Genomic DNA, 6,000 nt, shown 5'->3' with positions numbered 1-6,000 from the left:
TTACTCTGTGCTAGGGAGGAATTCTATGGGCGTTGTGTGGGTGTTCCCCTACAACTCCCATGGTTTTAAACGCATTACCAGATTTACCAGAACTGTCGAACTTGGGAATGCTCCTAAAAGATACGGCTTCCCAGGAGAGGCGTAATGAAGATAAATATCTTTATTTCTCCTTGTTACCTCCTCTTCTTATCGCTGCAGCACACATAGATAGAGGAATATGCGTCCCAGGATTTGCCCCTTCCTGAACAAAAACAATCCTACATGCAACACAGGCACCCTTGCACCATGGTGAAAGGGGGTCTGCGTTGGCGCTAGACAGCTCAAACGGCCCAGCACGGGGGAAAAGCCAGAAATGCCCCATATTCTTTTAAATACGGCGCATTACTGCCCTTTCCGTCATACATTGCAGTGCACCAAGGTGACTTGCTGCGCTGCCTTGCGTGACAATGTCTTAAATGTGCCCCTGAATGTACTGCATATGGAGCAGGCAAACTGACATGACAATCTACTTCTTTATTTTTTGTTAAATTGTGAAAAATGAAAATGCAAATAAATAGAATGTATCAATTTTGTCGTCCAAAAGAAAAAAAGATTCATCTTCCTGTAGAAGCTGGGACTGATTCATAACTTAGATCAGTGATGTGCATATGTACCAGATCATGCAAGTGAGACAAGCATGAAGTGCTAAATGGGTCCAATTTAGAATTATTCTATGTTGCTTTATGCGATATGAATTTAGTAGAAACTTGTCATGAATCGGGGTCAACATGTGGAGGTGGGTGAACAATAGAGAAGCAGGTCGTGGGAAGCGATGGGCAATGGGGTGTGGCTGGGAGGAGAGATTAAATAAAGATGAAGTCAAGTGAGAAAGGAGGGAAAAAGCAGCACACAAGGTCGAGAGCAACAGGGAGCAGGGGGGAGGACAATGTGTGTCGAGGGGTGAAACACAGGAGGGAGAGAACTGTAAAACACATGCATGGAGTGCTTAATGAAATAGAAAATAGTAGGTCCCTAAATGTAAACAATGGAAGGAGCAGGTCAGCCAATCAAAAGCTTGTAAAGAATTAATGCTTCAGGGGAGGGACACACTCAAGAAGAGGAAAGAAAACCATGAAATAAGAAGCAAGGAAATTAAAGTGACAATAAAGTCAACCAATGAAAGCAATGGACGGGCCCTAAGCCCACTGTACTTTTTTGGATTAGTCCACAAGTGGTCTTTCGCAAACAAATAGATCAAACTGTTTGGTTGGCGAGACCCAACAAAAGCCACATATTAGAAACTGCATCCAAGAGACAGGAAGAGAGCATGCTGAGCTGGTGGAGAAGTGTTCTTGCAGTGGACAAACTTCATTTAAAAAAAAGACAATTCTCACCAGCGGGAGGGAAAATCACCATTTTGGCAGTACAGCAAAGGTTGTGTAGCTCTTGCAGCTCTCTGATCTTTTTTTAATGAAAACAACGCTTATTCCAAAAAACATGTTATTGGCTCTTTTAATACAAAGTTGACGAAGCACATCCTTTTGTACAACTTTAAATACTGAATATAAATAAGTTTTCATAGAAAAACAAACAAAAATAGAGGACGCCTGTATTTTTTCCAGTGGGTTGGGATCAGGCCTGGAGGAAGCACCTGAGGTGAGGGGAGGAGGAGACAGGCATGAAAAGAATGTGTTTGTCTGGAAAATGGTATGGGGCAGCAGGGGCTGGAGGGCCCAGGCTAGTGGCGTCTCATACACTACAGTGCTGGAATAATGGAGAGTGGCAGAGGTCAGGAATGAGGCATGTGAGGCTCCCTCTGCCAATATAAAATGCAGGTTCGGATTGAAGCACATTGGCAGAGCTGTGAAAGGGTACCAGAACTGGCACAGCAGGGGTTGCTGCAGCCTAGGATTGAGGCGCATTGGCAGAGCTGTGAAAGGGAACCAGCACCGGCACAGCAGGGGTTGCTGCAGCCTAGGATTGAGGCGCATTGCCAGAGCTGTGAAAGGGTACCAGCACTGGCACAGCAGGGGTTGCTGCAGCCTAGGATTGAGGCGCAATGGCAGAGCTGTTAAAGGGAACGAGCACCGGCACAGCAGGGGTTGCTGCAGCCTAGGATTGAGGCGCATTGGCAGAGCTGTTAAAGGGAACCAGCACCGGCACAGCAGAGGTTGCTGCAGCCTAGGATTGAGGCGCATTGGCAGAGCTGTTAAAGGGAACCAGCACCGGCACAGCAGGGGTTGCTGCAGCCTAGGACTGAGGCGCATTGGCAGAGCTGTGAAAGGGTACCAGCACCGGCACAACAGGGGTTGCTAGAGCCTAGGACTGAGGCGCATTGCCAGAGCTGTGAAATGGTACCAGCACCGGCACAGCAGGGGTTGCTGCAGCCTAGGATTGAGACGCATTGACAGAGCTGTGAAAGGGAACCAGCACCGGCACAGCAGGAGTTCCAGCAGCCTAGGATTGAGGCGCATTGGCAGAGCTGTTAAAGGGAACCAGCACCGGCACAGCAGGGGTTGCTGCAGCCTAGGATTGAGGCGCATTGGCAGAGCTGTTAAAGGGAACCAGCACCGGCACAGCAGGGGATGCTGCAGCCTAGGATTGGGGCGCATTGGCAGAGCTGTTAAAGGGAACCAGCACCGGCACAGCAGGGGTTGCTGCAGCCTAGGACTGAGGCGCATTGGCAGAGCTGTTAAAGGGAACCAGCACCGGCACAGCAGGGGGTGCTGCAGCCTAGGACTGAGGCGCATTGGCAGAGCTGTGAAAGGGTACCAGCACCAGCACAACAGGGGTTGCTAGAGCCTAGGATTGAGGCGCATTGGCAGAGCTGTGAAAGGGTACCAGCACGGCATAGCAGGGGTTGCTGCAGCCTAGGATTGAGACGCATTGACAGAGCTGTGAAAGGGAACCAGCACCGGCACAGCAGGGGTTCCAGCAGCCTAGGATTGAGGCGCATTGACAGAGCTGTTAAAGGGAACGAGCACTGGCACAGCAGGGGTTGCTGCAGCCTAGGATTGAGGCGCATTGGCAGAGTTGTGAAAGGGTACCAGCACCGGCACAGCAGGGGTTGCTGCAGCCTAGGATTGAGGCGCATTGCCAGAGCTGTGAAAGGGTACCAGCACCGGCACAGCAGGGGTTCCAGCAGCCCAGGATTGAGGCGCATTGGCAGAGCTGTGAAAGGGTACCAGCACCGGCACAGCAGGGGTTCCAGCAGCCCAGGATTGAGGCACATTGGCAGAGCTGTTAAAGGGAACAAGCACCGGCACAGCAGGGATTGCTGCAGCCTTGGATTGAGGCGCATTGGCAGAGCTGTTAAAGGGAACGAGCACCGGCACAGCAGGGGTTGCTGCAGCCTTGGATTGAGGCGCATTGCCAGAGCTGTGAAATGGAACCAGCACCGGCACAGCAGGGGTTGCTGCAGCCTAGGATTGAGGCGCATTGGCAGAGCTGTTAAAGGGAACGAGCACCGGCACAGCAGGGGTTGCTGCAGACTTGGATTGAGGCGCATTGCCAGAGCTGTGAAAGGGAACCAGCACCGGCACAGCAGGGGTTGCTGCAGCCTAGGATTGAGGCGCATTGGCAGAGCTGTGAAAGGGTACCAGCACCGGCATAGCAGGGGTTGCTGCAGCCTAGGATTGAGGTGCATTGGCAGAGCTGTGAAAGCGTACCAGCACCGGCACAGCAGGGGTTGCTGCAGCCTAGGATTGAGGCGCATTGGCAGAGCTTTGCCTGAGCCGCCACGGTGTATAAGCATAGACTGTACTGTAGCAGGGGTTGTTTCTAATCAGGATTCAGGTACACTGGCAGACCTGTGGTTAGGTCTCAGCATAGAAACAACACGAGGGACCATAGGTCAAGACTAAGATGCGTTGATAAAGCTGTATGCGGGTCTCAGTACTAGAAAATGTAGGGATGAGACCAGGATCGAAGTGTACTGGCAGAGATCCGGTTGTGTGTGGGGTGGTCTAAGTGAAGGAATGGCATTGGTGCCACAGGTCAGGATCTAGGTGCATTGATACAGCTGCATGTGGGTCTCAGAGGTGGAATAGCAGGTGTGGCTGCAGGTTAAGATTGAGGTGCATTGGGAGAGTTGTGTCTGGGCCTCAGAATTTTACTAGCACCACAGAGACCTTGAACAGGCCAACCATGGCCCACTCACCACGTCTCCAGAAGGGATCTCACTGTAATGCGGCACTGTGAGAACAGAGGGGGCGGTGAAGGGTGCTGAGAGAGAGACAAAGGAGGAGTGAATGAGAAAGGCGAGGTCCGAAAGAACGAGAACAGAAAGACCTGAGGGCTTGGCCAAAATCCCAGTTGGCACAAGAATAAAAAAACTGGAACAATACACAAAAAAAATTAAATTAAAAAAGCGCAATTATATACATCCAGTGTGCAATGATCCGTGCATCATGGTGTGGGAGGGCTACACATCACATCATCCTGCCCTTCAGACCTCCTCCTCGCGCCCGTCTCCAGCACCACAAATGGATCATTTTAGTGGTTTGGGTAAGCGGTGGCCACGCCTACCCAATCCTATCCACCCCGGGACAAAGGGCGTCCTTCGATCGCCCCCTTTTTACAGCAGGTCTGGGAGGCGATAAGTAATTTCCCTATTTCGTGACTATCTCACGCCCATCTGTGCGCAATCCCCTCAAACGAGGGGGTCAGGGGCATATCTTGTCCGTTACAGTTTTAGCTCTTGTTCATTGTCGTGATTGTCTCTCCAGGGCATTTGTGCTACTTGCCCAATATTAGCGCCACTAGCTGTTCTCTGAAATTCTCTCCTACAGGTTAGGCACTCTACGGTGGCAATCACGATAGTCCACCATTACTTGTGGCAGTCGTGATACGCCACTATTACTTGTGGCAGTAGTGATACTCTCCAATCGCTTGTGGCAGTCGTGATGCACCACATTTGCCTGCAGCCGTTGGGATACTCCACTATTGTCTGTGGCAGTGATAGAACTCTGTTATTGTCTTGGGCACTTGTCTGAGGCAGGTGTGATGCTAGCAGTGGTCAGCGGAGGGCAAGCGTCTGTCGCTGTGGTGGTACTCGTCTCTGGTCCGTGGCCCTCATCTTACTGAGCTGCATCTCTAATGGGATGTGTACTTTAATAATGCTGTTGGCAGGTGTGGTGTTCCCTCAGTTGGGCTCAGTAGTACAGAGAGCATATCCCTGGCTATTCCAGGCACCACTGTCCATGGAGAAAGAGCTGGAAAGCCTTGGAGATGGCAGTGAGATGACCATTCAATGTCGAATGTTCGAAGTGCACGGATAGGTCGAGGACCAGCACCGATGACCCCATAGGGGCTACATTCATGGGACGGAGACGGTAAAGCCAGTTCACGCTCAATCGCAACCTGTTGAAAAAAAGGAAGAAATGTCACTATCAGCAGCAGGTAGGTTCCACATGACACAAATAGGAACTACAGAAACACTATTGAATTAAGCATGACACAAGCAGGCAGAAAAGATATGTTACAGAATAAAACATGTCAGAAATGAGAAAACAGAACACTACAGAATGAAATATTATACACTATAAACAAGATAAAAGAAACGCTATAGAATGAAACAACACAAAGGAGACAAAATACACAATGTAGTATATAAACATAACTGTAACAAGGCAAGAAAGAAATGTAATAGAATTAAACATGACACAAGCAGGAACAAGAGAACACTGAAGAATAAAACATGACACAAGATATACAAAAGTATCCGTGTACAATCAAACATGACACAAGAAAGACAATCGAAACACTGTAGAAAGAAACATGGCTTAAACAGGTAATAAAAGAAACACTACTGAAACATGCCACAAGAATAGCATGGAAGAAAGAGAGACATCTTAAGGATTTTGGGGGCCCTGGGCCAAACGTATTTTGGGGACCCCTGTTCGGAACATCTTTGAATTTATGATCCAATTTCGACTCTTTCTTGCCCTCTATGACCAGGTCACTGACAGTGCACAGGCACACTCCTTCAAATTCTAAATGTGTTTACATCTAATATCCAGG

The 6,000-nt window shown here is 49.5% G+C and overlaps 1 protein-coding gene across 1 annotated transcript in view; it reads right to left on the bottom strand.

The window, feature by feature from the left end:
- Positions 1–1,473: 1,473 nt before the first annotated feature.
- Positions 1,474–6,000, bottom strand: part of PDGFB (platelet derived growth factor subunit B) — a 32,044-nt gene continuing 27,517 nt past the window's right edge. The window contains exon 7 of the mRNA XM_085601275.1: positions 1,474–5,340. The gene's annotated coding sequence lies outside the window, so the exon portion shown is untranslated. The remainder of the gene's footprint in view (positions 5,341–6,000) is intronic.

The sequence above is a fragment of the Triturus cristatus genome, chromosome 4_2 (assembly GCF_964204655.1).
Source record: "Triturus cristatus chromosome 4_2, aTriCri1.1, whole genome shotgun sequence".
NCBI classification, from domain to species: Eukaryota; Metazoa; Chordata; class Amphibia; order Caudata; family Salamandridae; genus Triturus; species Triturus cristatus.
This window is presented reverse-complemented; position numbering and strand designations above follow the sequence as displayed.